Raw genomic sequence first — 17998 nt, 5'->3', positions numbered from 1 at the left:
TTCATTTTCAGTTTTCTGACTGCAATTCACTTTCAAGTGCAAAGTCCAAGAAATTCTAAATCAATACGGTGTAATAGAAAGCAAATGAAACACTGTTTCTAACTAGCCAAAGGGCTTATGTGTGTTACCTCACTGAGTCTTAAAACACCAATCACAGTCATTTAACGTGAAACGACTAAGGGTAAGAATGTGCCATGCAGCAAACAGAACAAGACGAGGGCTCCGCGGGGCTGTGTCCGACCCCGAGCCCCACCTTCCTGGCTCCCTCACGCTGCTTCCCGAGACACGTTGTTCATCTGCCACTTACCCGGTGTTTTCAAGCTTTTAAGTGCTACTTTATTCAAAACATGAAAATAGACTAAAAATTCACAATAAAGCTTTTACAAATTCCAATTTTTACACAGAAATATACATAGAATGATTCTACACACTCCTCTCCAGATTCACCTACCTATATATTCCTTCACAAACCAAGGAAATAACATGCTGAAAAAGTTCAGTTAGTGACTGCTAGTCTCCACTTTAGACAATTCATGTGTCATTTCTCAGCATATTACTACATGGTTTTTTGTTTTTTTCTTTACCACATGAAAAAAAACATGTTTTCACCGATGCAGGCACCGTCCAGGAAGTGCGGTAAGAGAAATGGCTAGTGAATAAAGCAGAGACTGCAGGCATCCGTGAACAGCAACGAACACAAGAGGACAAGGGTAGAAACAACACACAAAGCCAGACAGCAACCTGCCCCAGGAAGCGGACGTCACTGCGGTGCACGGGGAACATCGTGTGGGTCACACAGCTCTAAATGCACGAGCACTGAAGAAGACTACTTCAAAACTAAACTACCTGACAAAATCTGAACTAAGGACAGCAATACCACCTTGTAATCAACAGCCATCACAACACAAAATGAAAGTCCTCAAAACTGTTCTAAAATTATTTTAACATAAGGCATCAGAAGGACTTGAGGCAAAACAAAAATACAAAAAAGAACTTATACCCATAGCCCCATATTTTACTCCAGGGCTACGACTTAAATAATTCTCATGAGCGTGGAATCCCGTGGTTTGAGGGGACTTACAGAGTGGTGCCCATCACGAGGGTAAGCCTTCAGTAACCCAAGGCCAAAGCCAGGAGCTGGGCACACGACGCAGGTCTGCCTCTCCAGCCACAGCAGGCACTGACTCCGACCCCTGACACTGAGCACTGCTGTCCTACCAGACCGAACGCCTGCCTGCCCCTTCTGGGTTTCTGGTAGTTGAATGCAAGCAAGCAACTGTGCACTGCTGAAGCAATCCCTGTCCTGAGGTGACTGAGCACACCGTACCCACCACTGCTATTTTTTTATTTTATTTTCGGGTCCGGCGGCATGGCCTAGCAGCTAAAGTCCTCGTCTTGAACACACCGGGATCCCATATGGGCGCCGGTTCTAATCCCAGCAGCTCCACTTCCCATCCAGCTCCCTGCTTGTGGCCTGGGAAAGCAGTCAAGGACGGCCCAAAGCTTTGGGACCCTGCACCCATGTGGGATACCCGGAAGAAGTTCCTGGATCCTGGCCTCAGATCGGCATAGCATTGGCCATTGCGCTCACTTGGGGAGTGAATCATCGGACAGAAGATCTCCCTCTCTCTCTCTCCTCTCTGTATATCTGACTTTCCAAAAAATAAATAAGTCTTAAAAAAAAAAAGATTTTATTTTCATTGGAAAGCCAAATATAGAGAGAGGAGGAGAAAGAGGAAAATCATCCGTCTGATGATTCACTCCCCAAGTGACCGCAATGGCCAGTGCTGCGCCAATCCAAAGCCAGGAGCTTCTTCCAGGTCTCCCACACGGGTGCAGGGTCCCAAAGCTTTGGGCCATCCTCTACTTTAGCCACTAGGCTATAGTGCCAGGCCCACCACCCACCACTGTTTCTAATCATAGCTTTATTTACAGCCTTGCTCCCTGTCAAAATAAAAATTTCAGTACAACTTTTTTTGAATATTTATTTTTATAGGAAAGTCAGATATACAGAGGGGAGGAGAAACAGAGAGGAAGATCTTCTGTCCACTGGTTCACTCCCCAAGTGGCTGCAACAGCCAGAGCTGAGCTGATCCAAAGCCAGGAGCTTCTTTCGCTTCTCCCACGCAGGTCCAGGGTCCCAAGGTTTATGCCCGTCCTCTACTGCTTTCCCAGGCCACTGAGAGCTGGTTGGGAAGCGGAGCCCAAATGTGTCCTAGCACATGCAAGGTGAGGACTTTAGCCACTAGGCTATTGCTTCGACCCTTAATAAGACTTTTACAATAAGACCTTCACCTGGGGGTGGGAATGCACGGAGTCAACTCAAGTATATTTATGTAAATCATTCCAAAAACAAGGATGGAAAAAGTTAGACTTTTAGCCAACTTAAAGAGATCTGCTTTCTTCAACACGAAAAGACACTTTAACAGGCTCATTTACCTCTCGATAACACAAACAACAACACTGAGGCATCTGAAAATCTTTTTGCTTGCTCCAGAATGAACTAAAGCTTCAGTATACAGTTAAGCAATAAATATATAAAAATAGGGGCAGGTTTTAAGTGCTGCAGTTAGGATGCTTGGATCTGGGCCTGGTGCAATAGTCTAATGGCTGAATCCTTGCCTTCCATGCACTGCGATCCCAAATGGGCCACTGGTTCATATCCCAGCGTCCCCACTTTTCATACAGCTCCCTGCTTGTAGCCTGGGAAAACAGTCGAGGACAGTCCAATGTGAGACCTGGAAGAAGCTCCTGGCTCCGGGTCAGATTAGCTCAGCTTTGACTGTCGCAGCCACTTGGGGAGCGAACCAGCGGACAAAGGATCTGTCTGTCCCTCCTCTGTGTAAATTTGCCTTTCCAATAAAAATAGATCTTTAAAAAAAAGAAGATGCTTGGTCCCATATCAGAGTACCTCGGTTCGATATCTGGCTCCAGCTTCCTGTAATGCAGACACAGGGAGACAGTGATGACAGCTCAAGTCACTGGCTCCCTGCCCACCACAGGGGAGATCTCCATTGCACTCCTGGCTCCAGCCCCGCCCCCAAGCCCATTCCAAGTGTCCAGCCAAACAGTATATGGGAGTGCTCATTATCTCTCTTAAAAAAAAGCGCCAATTTTTGTACATGAAATTTACGTAGCAACAATCATTAGATGATGGGAACATAAACAAGAAGTCCTGTTAGTCTGCCTCGTGGTTGCAAGGGCCCAAGCACCTTGGTCATCGTTTGCATTTCCAGGAAGATGGATCAGAAGTGGAGCAGCTGTCTCCAGCATCCACTGCTGGTGCTGCAGTCAGCAACTTAACTCACTATGCCACAATGCTAATCTCAATTATTAAATATTCATAAAAAAGTCAAAAACCTCTATGGAAGCAAAAAATTTCAAGCGGGTCACTTGTTGAGACAACAGTTAGGCTGCCACTTGGGACACCCGCAACCCTTGTGGGAATGTCTGTAATCCAGTACCTCCTTCACTGACCCTATCGTCTTTCGAGTGCATGTTCTAGAAGCATACACGTGGCTCACCCACGCAGCAGTCTCACAATGAATTCCCAGCTCCTGTTGAGCTGGTCCAGCCAAAGACTGATACAAGCCTGAGCTAGTCAATCAGCAGGCAGGATCCCTCAGTCCACTGAAGTCATTCACAGGAAAGACTAAACTGGCATCTGATTTCATTCATTCAACACGTTTTCTATTCAACATCTGTTCAGTGCTAGGTGACGTTCTGGACTTTAGACATCAACAAAATGGAAGTGCCTGACCTCATTTTAAAAATCAAAATATGTAACTAAAGACAATTCTTGAATTCCAACAAGTGCTATGGAAAAAAAAAAAAACCCAGCAGAGCCTGGTGTTGTGGCACAGGTGAAGCCACTGCTTGGGAATCCAGCACCCCACATGGGAATGCCCGTTTCAGCCCCAGCAGTTCTGCTTTCAAAGCTTCCTGCTGATGGAAAGGCAATGAAATGGACTCCTCACACTAAGATGGTGGACACACTAAGATGGTGTCCCTGGCTCCTGGCTTCATTCCAGCACAATAGTTGTGCACATTTAGTGAGGGAACCAGCAGCTTGAAGATGGATGCTGTGTGTGTGCGTGTGTGCATGCGCGCACGCGCTGTTTTCCTCCTGGCTTTGGATTGGCGCAGCTCCAGCCATTGCAGTCACTTTCGGTGTGAATCACTAGATGAAAGATCTTCCTCTCTGTCTCTCCTCCTCCCTGTATATCTGAATAAAAATAAACAAACAGATCTTAAAAAAAACTGTCAGACAAGAGCCAGACACTGCAGCATAAGGGTTGACCTACGGCTCAGAATGCCCACATACCAAGTAGAGTGTCAGTGCCCGTCCAACCACTCAGTGCTTCTGATCCAAACTCATGGAAGGCAGCACACATCGGTCCAAATGCTTAAACTCCTGCCACCTACAGGGAGACCACATGAAGTTCTTGACTCCTGGCTCCTGCCTGCTTTAGCCCTGGATGTGGTGCACATTTCAGCTGAATCAGTGTCTCTCCACCTTTCAACTACACACATAAATCTAAAACAGCACTGGGGCCAGCACTGCGGCACAACAGGTTATACCACCGCCTAAAACACAGGAATCCCGTATGGGTGTTGGTTCAAGTCCCAGCAGTTCTGCTTCTGATCCTGCTTCGTGATCATGTATCTGGGAAAACAGAAGAGGATGGCCCAACTCCCTGTGTGGGAAACCAGATAAAGCTCCCGGAATTCAGTCTGGCCAGGCCCTGGCTGTGGCAGCCATTGGTAGAATAGAGTAGAGGATGAAAAATCTGTCTTACCCTTCAAATATAATTCTACTTGTTAAATAAATAACACAAGAATTCAAAAATATATATACTCTAAAAAATATCTACAAAGGCAAGAACAAGCATGGGACATTTGAGAAACTGTTAAAACAGATGAACATGGCTAGAATGTAGTAGACAAGATTAAGATGATCTGAGAGCACACCAAGGTCAAATTAAACTTACAGTGTGAGTGAGCTGCAGAGAGATAAGAAGAGACACAGCTCTTCTATCTGCTGGTTTACTCCCCAAATACCTACAAAGGCCCAAGCTGGGCCAATCGAAAGTCAGAGCCTGGAGCTTCTTCAGGTTCTCCCACGTAAGTCCAGGAGCCCAAGGGCCTGGCCCATCCTCCACTGCTTTCCCAGGCCGTTAGCAAGGAGATAGACAGGAAGTATAGCAGCCAGGACTTGAACCAGTACCCATACAGGATTCCAGCATCACAGGTGGAGGATTAACTTGTTATATACATTAGCAAATTATACATACACTGGTCCCAAGTTTAGATTTTCTAGGTGAGAATGCTTTATATTTTATTCTGAGAGGACTAGAAGGCAATTTCACATAACTTTTATAAAATATAAAATCATAATAAATGTTTTTATTTTTTATATTTTAAAATATATAAATATCATATACTACAAATGGTTTTATATTTTATAAGATATAAGTAAAATTAATGACTATATACTTTTATTATTTTAATGGACCCATTATGAGACATGCATAGCACGTAACAATTGAATTCACTTTTCTCAATATGACCATTTGGTTATTTTATAATCTATATGCAAATACACACAAGCTAAAGCACGATACTACTACAGAAGACTTCAAACTACAAATTTAGCTAAATCAACAGTAAGGACATATCAGTTCAGAAATATTCATCTCCAGATGGCTACTCCACATGTGAAATGTTTACAAATTCAGGTTAGACCATGTCAATTTTCAACAAAGATGATCTAATTAGTGTATAAAATGTATCACTTGGAAACTGCAAACACATCTAAAATGATTGCATTTGGTAAAGACTTTAAAAGTGCAACCATCCACAAGAGGCTGATTGTTTATAATCACCTGAAATGGTCAATGTCCCTTTCTCACTGCTATTGATACTGCCATAAACAACGAAGATCTAATCCTCACAGTACCCACATTAGGGCCTCAGGATACAAGAATGAACCCACAACGAAATGAGTCTCCTACATGGCTGGGAGACACTCCAGTGATGGACTTGGGAAAATTCACGATGGACACACACTGTGAGCCAGGAGGGGAGAACAGAATAAAGGGGAGGGATCGTGGGGGAGGGGAGAGCCCAGCGCCAACTAAATTGTATCAAAAATCTATTTTAAAAAGTGCAATGGTCATATATTTTAATTTGAAAAACACCAAATCAAGTAAAATATCAAGCATCTGTGAAATATCTGCATATTACAAAAGCTATACAACATAAGGACACTTCAAAAAGTTTACAAAGTATGTTACAAAAGAGCTAGACATAGAATCCAAAATATTTGGCATCAAAATATTGCTTTCCATGAACATTTTGATGTACTCTTTTTGTTTATACAAAAATATACTCATACCACTATTGTCATGAGACCCAAATCCATGTTACAGCCACACAAAAGTTACACAAGACAAATGACTACAACATATTAGTGCATATCACATAGACTAGGAAAATGTTCGGCCTGGTATACAGGACACTACACATGCACTTTAAAACATCATCTCAAGGCAGGCTTCTGGCACAGCAGTTAGGACGCCACTTGAAATGCCTGGGTGCTCATCCAAGTATCTGCTTCATGCTCCCAGATCCTCTACTTTTGATTCAGCTTCCTGCTTTTGTGGGCTTCCTGTAGACAACAGGTGATGGCTTAAGAAGCTGAATTCCTGCCACTCCCGAGCATGATCCAGATGGTGTTCCAGGCGCCTAGCCTCAATGTGGCCCATCTGGTTACAGTGAGCATTTTGGGAATGAATAAGCGGTCTAAGAGGATGCAGGATCTGTGTCTGACTTTCAAACACAGTCAACAAAAGTGGCATTCATTCAGCAACTTCTAAGCTACCCATTTCAAAGACGCATCTAAAACACTTTAAAGCAACGGGGGTGGGGGGGGGTGGACCTTATAGCTAAGAGAAAAATTATTGAAAAAAAAAAAAGCTTTTCTCAGAACGAAATACTGAGCTCTGCACATCATGAATTTCCTGTTTTTAGATTCCCTACCTAAATATCAAACTATAGCTACCTGTAACAGTGGCATCCTAAATGGGCACAGGTTCAAGGCCCAGCTGCTCTGCTTCCAACCCAGCTCCCTGTTATGCACATAAGAATGTTCAAGCATTGTCAAAAATGTAACAAATAATAATAATAATAATGTTCAAGCATTTCCAGCTTAAGAGCAATGATGTGTGTTTGTACATAATAAACAGTACTCAACACTATTGTAGCCACTTGGGTGCTGCCCCTTTACTAGGGGTGGGCCCTAAAGACACAGGGCAATGACGGCAGGGCAAGATCTACTAACCAAGTGCTGCATCCTCAAGGCTTCTCCCTCTGACTCCGAGGCTTCTATTTGAGCTTTCTACCCAAGAATACAAAATGTTAAGAATACCATCAGGCATTTTAACAGTAACTGCTTTAACAAAACAAGTTTAGAAAAGAATAGAAAAATATGTTTTGGTAACCAATTTCACTTAAGCCTACATTCCCTGATTCTTTTAACAAAACAAGCAAAAATAAAGAAATGGCCCAACCTTGAGTGTCTGAACCACCAACATGCAGAATTAAAAAAAAAAAAAAAGCTACTTACAAGAAATATAGGCCAGCCAGAACTAGTTTATTGGGTTTTCTGTTATGTCACCCTACTTTCACATCAGGCTTTCCTTCTTTGAATTCCGTTTGTTCCACCAATCTTCCTTTCCTAACTCCTCTGACTCTCGTTATTTTACTGTTTTCACTGTCCATTCACAATTTACCCAAAATTTACCTTTGTTTCTTGTACACAAATATGCTTCTACTTAATTCCTACAGGATTCTGGGTGAAGTTCAAAATCTTTTTTTCAAAAAACATGCATATAAGGAGAAGACAGAGTAGCCAGGTGAGTAACCCACGTTACTCAGCAAAGCCAAGTGCCTGCCTTGTGCTGTCCACTTCTGAATGCTGGGGGCTCCACAGGGCTGTTTTGATGCACTAAAGCACGACAAACGTGGCAGGTTTCATGTGGCTGCAGTGGGGTACACTAAAGACAAACCAGGACAGGAAATCAGAGGAAGGAGATACAAATCATGGAAGGCCTTGTAAACACTGTAAGTGTCCTGACTTTTATTTATGGAAAGCCACTGCAGAGTCTGTCAGAGCAGAGGTCTCCACAGTCGCTCTGCTGAGCAAAGAGCAGAAGCAGCAGCAGAACTAGAAAGCAGCAGGCTACTGACGTACCACAGGCAAGGGACGCTGCGGGCTCAGACAGGTGGCACCAGTCAGCACATTCCCATATTTTAAGGCCTCTTTTACAGTAAATAAAGGACACCCTTTTGCGATTATTTGAATTAGATGAAAAGAATAAGAAAGCAGAAGGTATACAACAAGGGGCTGGCACAGGGTTTGCGTCCTGGCTGCTCCACTTCCAACACAGCTCCCTGCCTACAGAAGGGGAAAGCAACAAGCAAACAGCCCGCAGCCTTGGGACCTGCACCCACAGCGAGACCTGCAAGAGCTCCTGGCTCCCTACTTAGTCAGCTCAGCTTCAGCTGCTGTGGCAATGAACCACAGCGCTTAGGGAATGAACCAGCAGAAAAAGTATCTGTCTCTCCAAAAACTAGATTTAGTTGACTTTAATAAAATGGGAAAGAATGCACTGAGAACAATTTTTTAGTTGAATATGGGATACATTTTATCTAATTGAAAATGCTGAGCAGTTTTTTTAAATGGAGCTTACAAAAGATAATTAAAATTAAGATAATCTTTAGTTTGAAATAGCATAATTCTAGCTAGACAGGATGAGATCACAAGCGTAAACATAAATACAAGTACAGAAAAGGCTGAAACCCAGCCCTCACATTGCCTCACATCTCAGAGCAGGGGCCGTGCAAAGGAGCAGCAAGGCCAACTGCACAGCAGCAGCAGCATCCGCAACAGAAAGGAAGCAGGGAACAGTAATCGCGACATGTCAAATGCTGCTACTGCTGCTCCCCAGCGAGACACTGATGATGACAAAGTGACACGAGGGGATTTACCAAGGAAGAGGTCACCAGTGACCTGAGACACAGCCGCCTCACAGAAGGCAGAAAGTAAACACTGTAATGGATCCACCAGACAGGGAATGTCCGTGACTGCAAATACCAACGTTTTTAGACAAGATTAATTACACAAAGATATGCCACTGGGGAGGATGGGTGATGCTGGTAGAAACAGCCCAGTAAAAACAGAACAGTTCAGAACATGGGCTTGTACAAGCCTGCAATCAATGCAGTGTCACTGACAGAACAAATAAAGTGTGGAAGTGATGGTGACAGAACAGCAGGAAATGTGGAAATGCAACAGAAGTAAAGATGCAAGGAAACAAGTTTTCTCCTGATTGTTTTCATTAAAAAATTATTTGTTTACATTTGCTTACGTGAGACAGAGAATTTCTCCATCCACTAGCCACTCCCCAAATGGCTGCATTTTTGACATGATGAAGCCAGTAGCTTCATCCAGCCTCCCAGTGGTCACAGGGGCCCAAACACTCCTGGTATCCTTCGCTAATTTCCCAGGCCATTAGCAGGCAGCAAAATACAGTCAAGCAACCAATCCCCAAACCAGAACCCATATCACGGGCAAGCAGCTTCACCTGCCACACCCCAACGCAAGCCCCTCCTTTTTTAATATACAGGAAAGCCCAGTCATTAGCTGAAAACGAAGAAGAAAACGAGGTACCAGAGACTGGAGCAGAGGCTTGCAGCGGTCCCTTGGAGCAGTGGAGATGGACTGAACCAGGATCACCGCGCTGCGTGCAGCACAGGACCCTTCTCACCGGAGACTATGTATCTCAGGAACACCTGTGTGAGAACGAGCTTTTTCCCAAAGCATGCTCAACTGCCAAGGTTACAGGCTGCAGGTTCCTCACTATGTAGAAATGGATACAAATGGTGTAGGGCTGGGAGCACTGGTCAGGTCAGGACAACAAAGGGAGGAATACAAAGGAACTAGGGGCATCAGCCAGACCACCAAAACAGGGCAAATATTCACGCTAGGATGTGGACTGCAGCAGCTTAAGGCTTCTTAAGCAAACAAAAAAGGCAACAGCAATGGACTGTAGGTCCTCAGGCACTTGGAAGTGATGCTGAAGTAGGAGTACTCAACAGAAGGATGTGAAAGAATGGAAAAGCCTGAACACTCAAACTATGTTGTCTGAAATAACCTTAATAAACCAGGGACAGTTCTGGTTAAAACGTCAGAGCAAAAATCCCTGGGGCAAACTGAGGGAAACTGAAAAGCAAAACTGCAGCCACAGAAAAGTTCTTATCACTGTCATTAAAATTGGAGGTCCCCAGACACAGAATCCCCCACCAAATCATTTCCAGCACTTAGAGAAAAAAGCTTTGAGCAATCTACTAAAATCACTATCAGCTGAGCTGCACTGAAAGCACACTTGCCCCCAGGGCTCCAGTCCCACGGAGCTGAACCCCAACAGTAACAGCAATTTTTAGAGGAGCCAGCCAAGTGAGAGCAGCAGCTGACCGGACTCAAAGTCAGCTCCTGAGGTCCGCAGCAGGTCCGAGCTGGACAGGAACAGCTCTGACTTGTCCGAGAGTTTCAACACCACCTCGTACCTCTGAATGGTGAACACAGGACTACCACTGACAAGTGACCATGGGTGTGAGCACCTAACAGGGCCTGGCAAGTGTTGGCCGAGTTCTCTGCTTAAGAGTTCAACCACAGGCACAGAAAAAAATCAGCCCGAGTCAGTTTGAAGGCACAGTGAAAGGGGCTGTTTCCTGCTGAAACGTATCATATCCCTTCATTACCCACAACGAACAAAGCACTGAATGTGGTATGATTCATTTTTGCTTTACCAAGCAAAAAATCAAAGATACATCAAGCTTAAAAATGCATATTTTAGTGCAAGATGCTTACAAAATCTGATCATAAAGATTTCTTAATCTCAGAACAAATTCCTAACCAAGTAAGCAAAACAATGGAAAGGGCAGGCTTTCTCATGTGGTCACTCAACAGCACCTGTATTTCATGTGCACTTATCCAATGCTTTCCAGGAAGAAGTGCATTTGCCTTTGAATTTTGATTTTAAAAGACTGTGAGGCAAAGGAACAAGACCACGAGGTGTTCTCATCTACGGATTCAGGCGCCAAACGCCTACAAACAGCAGACGCTGCTGAGCCCCAGCCCCAGGTGCAAAGCCCAAACTAGGAACTCCACCCAGGTCCCTCTGCGGACGCTGGAACCCTCCCAGGGTCTGCACGAGAGGAGACTGGCAGCCAAAGTGGGCATCAAACATCGATCCCAGGAGGTTGTATAATCCATTCTGACTAAAACACCTTCACAGAAATTTCATAAAGTTGGGCTAACAACTTACTACCAAAGTCTTCAGGATTTCAATTCAGAAACTCCCTTTAGATGAGAAGCAGAGTAAATTCAGCTAAATCCTACTGTGTTCATTAGCTGCCAGTACCACAGAAAGGCCCACTGCATTTAAGCTTCGAGCTGATGCGGCAGGATGCACAAAGTTGATAATTAATAAGCCGAATTACAAGTTTTACCAGGTAATATGAAAAAAAAAATGGTTTAAATGCCCTTACCTTAACTAGCAAGTAAATAGAATGAATACAGAAAACTCCTGCCACAGAAATCGAAACCAATATGAACAAAGTCACACTCAGTACAATGCAGAGAGAAATCTTACAAAACTGAACATCCCTGACTCCCAAAGCAGAAGAGAAAGCTAAACACATGATAAAAAAAAAAAAAAGCCTACAAACTTAAGAGCCACCCATCTCAACCTAGATCTAAGACATCAGTTTCACAGCACTTTAAAACTGCTTAGTAAAAACTGCTGACAAACCCTCACAACTCATATAGGGAAATCGGGACAGGGCTGCAATATGACAACTCAGTATCATTCTCAATTACTTGATTAATTACATCTGAGGAAAGAAACATTCTAAATCATTCCAAAGAGCCCTACACGTGCCCAGTGAGGTAGCCTAGCAGCTGAAGTCCTTGCCTTGCAAGCGCCAGGATCCCATATGGGCACTTGCCCAGGCTTCCCATCCAGCTCCCTGCCTGTGGCCTGGGAGGGCAGTCGAGGAGAGCCCAGGGCCTTTTGTCCCTGCGCCCCGAGTGGGAGACCTGGGGAGGTTCCTGGCTTTCAATCAGCGCAGCTCCAGCAGCTGCGGCTGGCCACTGGGGGAGTGAGTCATTAGAAGGAGAATCTTCCTCTCTGTCTCTCCTCTCTGTGTGTCCGACTTTCCAATTAAAAAAAAAAAAAAGCCCTACACAAAATGAAGGGAACCCCACAAACACAGACTTCAATCAAAGAACTATCAACATTCCGGGCCCAACACGGCAGGCAGCCTAGCAGCTAAATTCTCACATGTGCCAGGATCCCATGTGGGCGCAGGTTCTAATCCCAGCAGCCCGCTTCCCATCCAGCTCCCTGCTTGTGCCCTGGGAAAGCAGTGGAGGACGGCCCAGAAACTTGGGACCCTGCACTTGCATGTGATACCCAGAGGGGACTCCGGGCCCTGGTTTCGGATTGGTGCAGCTCCAGCTGTTGCGGCCACTTGGCGAGTGAATCAACGGACAGATCTTCCTCTCTCCTCCTCTCTATATATCTGACTTTCCAATAAAAATTAAAAATAAATCTAAAAAGAAAAAAAACTACCAACATTCCAAATACTGTAACATTTTTAAAATGGGATCATGCTAGAATTTAGTCCCTAAAATTATACACTGCTCCAAGGTACAAATAACCTTTGAAAACAGGTTGTTTTCAAGTCCAAGGACGTTCAGGTCACCTGTTCCCCTCCCCCAGTACACCAAGCATTTATTACACAGCAGTGTGCCCACGGTGCCCTGCATCTGGCTCCATCCGCATCCACTCTTAGGCGTCTGCAAAACCAGATCCAGTAGTATACTTCAAAAAACTATTCCCACAAGAAATACAACATTTGAAAAACACTTCCATGACTAACCGATACAATCAGAGGGACAACTCTGCTCCTTATTCTTAGAAACAATAACCACGCAAAGCTAACAGGAAGTCGAAAAACTCAAAGTTCAAACATAACTGCTTCAACAACGTATAACATATCAACACTGGTTAAGTAAAAAGGTACACCCAAACTAAAAGCTAACCATTAGAACGATTACCTACACCATTCTGCAAAGATCAAGACTGTGACACATATTAAACTGACTATGCATGTATTAGCACTGGGTCGCCTCAGCAGCCAATGTCTGCGCAGCGGACAGCATGTCCAGACCGCCAGCTCATCTGAGCCAGCAGGGGACGTCCACCGCCTCATTGGAGGATGGGAAGAGAGCAGGCTGGACAAACCTCCTGACCAAGGTCTGCAGCATGTTCCTGGTCTATGGACACATTAAGGTGGATTTTGCCAACAGACCTTGCAAAGTTCTCAACCCCGAACAACCAAACCAACAACTTCTCAGAACTATCACAACCACTCAAGTAAGAGCCTCAGAACACTTATCACCAAAATGAGGTCTCTAAAGAGTCAAAGGCCTGGCCCCACCCCCAGGTACTGATGTGGTTTACAGCACACCTCTCCCCCTTCTCCCCAGAACACAGGAGGAAAAAAAGACTGAAACATTAGTCCTACTCAACTTCCTTCACGCCTGCCCTTCCTCCCCACCCTAATCAGAGGCCCACATCGGAATGCATCCCTCTCAGCTATGTAAGCATTAAAAATATATATACACACACACACACAACAGCGCGGTCGCCTAGCCGCTGAAGTCCTTGCCTCGCACTCGCAGGGATCCCATATAGGCACTGGTTCTAATCCCAGCAGCCCCGCTTCCCATCCAGCTCCCTGCTTGTGCCCTGGGAAAGGATGGCCCAAAGTCTTGGGACCCTGTACCTGCGTGGGAGACCTGAAGGAAGCTCCTGGCTCCCGGCTTCAGATCAACGCAGTACCGGTCATTGCGCTCACTTGGGGAGTAAATCATCGGATGGAAGATCTTCCTGTCTCTCCTCCTCTCTGTATATCTGACTTTGCAATAAAATCTTTAAAAAATTCTTTGCGATAATTCTTTAAAAAAATATATCTAAACTAGACTCCATTAGGCCAAATAAAATGAAACACAATGACATCATTTCGCATGGAGACACATTTTAAGAAATACATTAAGTGACTGTTCTTCAGCGAGTCTGCTGTCGGCTAAAAGGGCCTGACCGTGCCTAACCATACTGTTTTTTTAAACATGAAACTACATACAGACAATGCAAGCTTATGTTCAGAATAAATGCAACACTACAAATTTTCACTCTCCAATAAGGGTTATTTGCCAAGTTTTTTTTTTTTTTTTTAAGATTTTTATTGGAAAGGCAGATCTACAGAGAGAAGACACCAAAAAAAAAAAAGATTCTGCCGATTCACTCCCCAGGCAGCCACAATGGCTAGAGCTAAGCCAATCTGAAATCAGGAGCCTGGAGCTTCTTTCAGGTCCCCCCATGGGTGCAGGGTCCCAAGGACTTGGGACGGCCTCGACTGCTCTCCCAGGCTACAAGCAGGGAGCTGGACAGGAAGCGGAGCAGCCGGGACACAAACCAGCACCCATATGGAGTCTTGGCACATGCATGGCGAAGACTTCACCCACTAACTTATTGAGCCAGGCCTGCCACGCTTTATAATACTAGATAAAAGTCCCAACACGGATCCTCAACTTAATAACTGTTCCCTCCCAGCAGTATCAAGTCAATACTGCATCTGTACGTAAATTGCAAGGCCTAATATCCCCCAAAAGATGCTTCCTTCAAAACACTTCTGAAAGTACATGAATCCACTGCTGACCTCTCCGGCCTTTGAAAAATGGAAAATGTTGCTACCCCAAAAACTATTTACAGAAAGCAGAACCAGAAGTGCATTACCCTTCAATAAACACAGCACCGAAATCTCCGAAATATGAAATTCAGAGGAGAAACACTGTTAAACCTCTTCCTCCCATCCTGAAAAAATGTAACATTATTACACTGGCAGCGTAAAAATGTAACCAAATAATCTGATCCTTAAGAAGTTACTGATTAACCTTTAAAAAGCCTGTTCCGACCCACATTGTTTCCTGCAATTTCCCACATTTCCTGCAATTCCCCGGGGTTTCCTAACCTGCAGCAGACACCAGCGGCAGAAGAGGGCCCCCACCTGCACTCGCCCGCTCACGTGCAGGAGGGAAGGCATGGGGTTTGTTCACCCATGCAATCCAGCATACCGCACAGGCCTCAACTCCCCACAGCTGCTTAAGGAGCTCAGGAGGCGGCCACATTTAATTACATCTTTAGGACATCAGTTTTTTCCAGGCTCTTCCTTACTCAAGCAGAGGCTCAACACCATGCCACAATCCCTCAAAATCACCTAAACTCTATAGTGAAACAGAAAAAGTTAAATCTTAGAAAAATTTTAAAATCCCAGTATTTCTTTATCTCCTCCATTATTTCCAAAAGAAATGAGCTGCAATGGCTTTTTCAGAGAAAGTGCCTAACAACTTTGCTCAAAATGATTCCACATCGTGTTATATGGGTAATCCTGGTAACAGCAGACTACTCATCAACACTTAGGTGTCGAGCAAAACCCACAACCAAGCACAGGAGAGAACCTACGTGTTGCTTCCCAACCTTCCTCAATCTGAGTGCCTCGAGAGCACCAGTTGGGACGAGATTCATGCATTCCCACGACCGACACTTACGAAGCGTCTATTACACGCCAGGCGCTGCAACAACACGTTTCAACTGTGCAAACCGCACATCACCAGCAAACTCGCCTGCAGAAGCTTATCATTTAAAATAACTGCGGCTCAAGAGGAACCCCACCGCGGCTGCCGGTGCACAAGCCGCCGTCGTCAGCCGACCGCGGCTGCTTCTCAGCTAGTAAAGGCAGCATCAGCGGGCCGCCACCTACCACACCCGAGTTCCCCTCGCCCTCCCCGCGCCCGGCAGGACAACCTGTACGAGTGGCCCCGGCTCGGCCGACCCCGGGGGCCGGGGGCCAGCCGCTGCGGGAGCCCCGGGCGCGTCCCGTCCCGGGCGCCTCGGGTCCCCGCCCCCTCCCAGCCCCTCACCCGGAGGACGCGGGCCCTCCTCGCGCCCCCCTCGCCGCACCGTCCCGGCTGGACACCCGCAAAGTCGGGGGAGGGGGTCTGCAATGCCATTTCACGGCGGGCGGGCGACCGGGCGGGCGGCTGCTGCTGCTCTGCCGCCGCCTCAGCCGCCGCCTGCTGGGAATTTCCAACTGAGCTCTTCTTACCCACCCCTCCCAGGGACCCCGGGAAGAGCCCAAAGGCAGGGGTCCCCCGGGGCTGACGACCTCGCCCAGACCTGAAAATGGAGCCGCAGGCTCAGCCCACAGCCCGCAGCGCGGCGGACAGGGCCGGGCCGCGCTCGCCCGGAGCCCTCGGGGCGGGGGTTCGGGGCTCTCAGGGCCCCGCCCGGAAGGACCGCGAGGGACCCGGCCCGAGGCCCGGCGCGCCACGGCGGCCGGCGTTGGACTCACCGTGGCCTTTGTCTCGGCCGCCCGCTCCGGCAGCAGCCGCTCTCGGTGCCGGCTCCGCGGCTCCTGCCACCCCCACGCCCGCAGCTGCGCTCCCCGGCGCGCTCGCCTCTTCCTGGCCCCGCCCTCCCCGCCCAGGCTCGCGCGAGGGCGGGCGGGGCCGGGGGCGGGGCGCGAGCTCGGCGCGGTGAGCGGGCGGGGCGCCGCGCCGGCCCCGCCCCCAGCAGGCCCCGCCCCGCCCGAGGTCCCGCCCCCACGGCCCGGCCGAGCGACCGGGACCCCGGCGGTGCGGCCCGTGCGGATCGGCTAGCCGCCTGCGAGGCTGAGGGGAGCCCGGGAGCCGGGGCTGCGGCCCGCGCGGGAAGGGACGGACGCGCCGGAAGATGGCGACCAGGGCCTGGCGCGCGGGAGAGTCCCTTCCCGCCTTGGTCGGGCCGGCTCGCTCCCCGCGAGGGGCGGCGCCTGCGCGCGGCCCGGGGCGGCGGGTGCGCCCTGACGAGGGGAGGGCGGCCGGGGCACGAGTCTTCGTGCCACCGTCCCGGTAACGCGAAGGGCGGAGTCCTGGGACGGCCGAGGACGCCCACTCGGTATCGGATAGGTGTGGGAACAGGTGTCCTGGGCCTCCGGCTGTGTATTTTACCTAAGCCGGAGACACCTGATGCCCCCCCAGAGGCGAACAGTGTTAACAGCTGAAACGCGTCCTTAGAAAATGACGTGCTAATGAGGTCCTGGGGAGGCAGCGATTGCTGCTACCCCAACCCCTCTGGCCACAAGTGTCCTGCTCCATGGTCTCTGGTCACCTCCAGCTTAGTTTGTTGTCAAAGCAACAGTCGGAATGTCTCTCTAAAAGAAAGCGAATGAACTCATGCCCCATCTGATCCAAACCCACTAACAGCTCCATACTTCGTGTGTTAAAACTAAAGTCCTCGCGGAGTCCTTGCCTTTTTCCCTGTTAGTTCTCAGACATCATCTCCAGCCACTTGTTACTTGAATGTTCTGGAAGGACTACAACTCAAGGACTGGAACATCGTTCCCTCAGTGTCAGCTTTCACCAGAGTCAATATCAGGATGTGTTTGCGCTATCCTTAAAATCGTTACCAAGCAAACTTCTTCTAAAAGAAAGCCAAGGGTAGAAAGTTGTCACTTCACAATTTATTCACATAACGTACATTTAAAAGTGTGATTAAAATGCAACTGTGGTAGTACAAAAGGGCCTGTTCTGCACATTTGCTGCTCTGTAACAAGTGGCAACATTGGCCTCAAGGACAACAGGAAGGAACACACTGGCCTAACCTACTGTCAGGATTACTTGTCAACGCTCAGGCTCTCGCACTGGCCTGATTCTATAATCTTTTGCTTTGTTACATAGATTTACCTTTAAAAAAATCTTCAAAACAAGGACCAGCACTGTGACACATGAAGACACCTCCTGCAGTGCCAGCATCTGTACAGTACAGAT

The 17998-nt window shown here is 47.1% G+C and overlaps 1 protein-coding gene across 2 annotated transcripts in view; it reads right to left on the bottom strand.

The window, feature by feature from the left end:
* The window catches only part of LYRM7 (LYR motif containing 7), an 84729-nt gene that overhangs the window by 10422 nt on the left and 56309 nt on the right, over positions 1–17998 (bottom strand). Inside the window, exon 1 of one of the 2 annotated variants that reach the window (XR_005882969.1) lies at positions 16543–16631. The exons of the other annotated variant lie outside the window; for it this stretch is intronic. The gene's annotated coding sequence lies outside the window, so the exon portion shown is untranslated. Of the gene's footprint in view, positions 1–16542; positions 16632–17998 lie in introns of those variants that run through there. 2 annotated transcript variants of the gene reach the window in all.

The sequence above is a fragment of the Ochotona curzoniae genome, unplaced genomic scaffold (assembly GCF_017591425.1).
Source record: "Ochotona curzoniae isolate NIBS_2020 unplaced genomic scaffold, NIBS_Ocur_1.0 contig_1, whole genome shotgun sequence".
Lineage (NCBI taxonomy): Eukaryota > Metazoa > Chordata > Mammalia > Lagomorpha > Ochotonidae > Ochotona > Ochotona curzoniae.
This window is presented reverse-complemented; position numbering and strand designations above follow the sequence as displayed.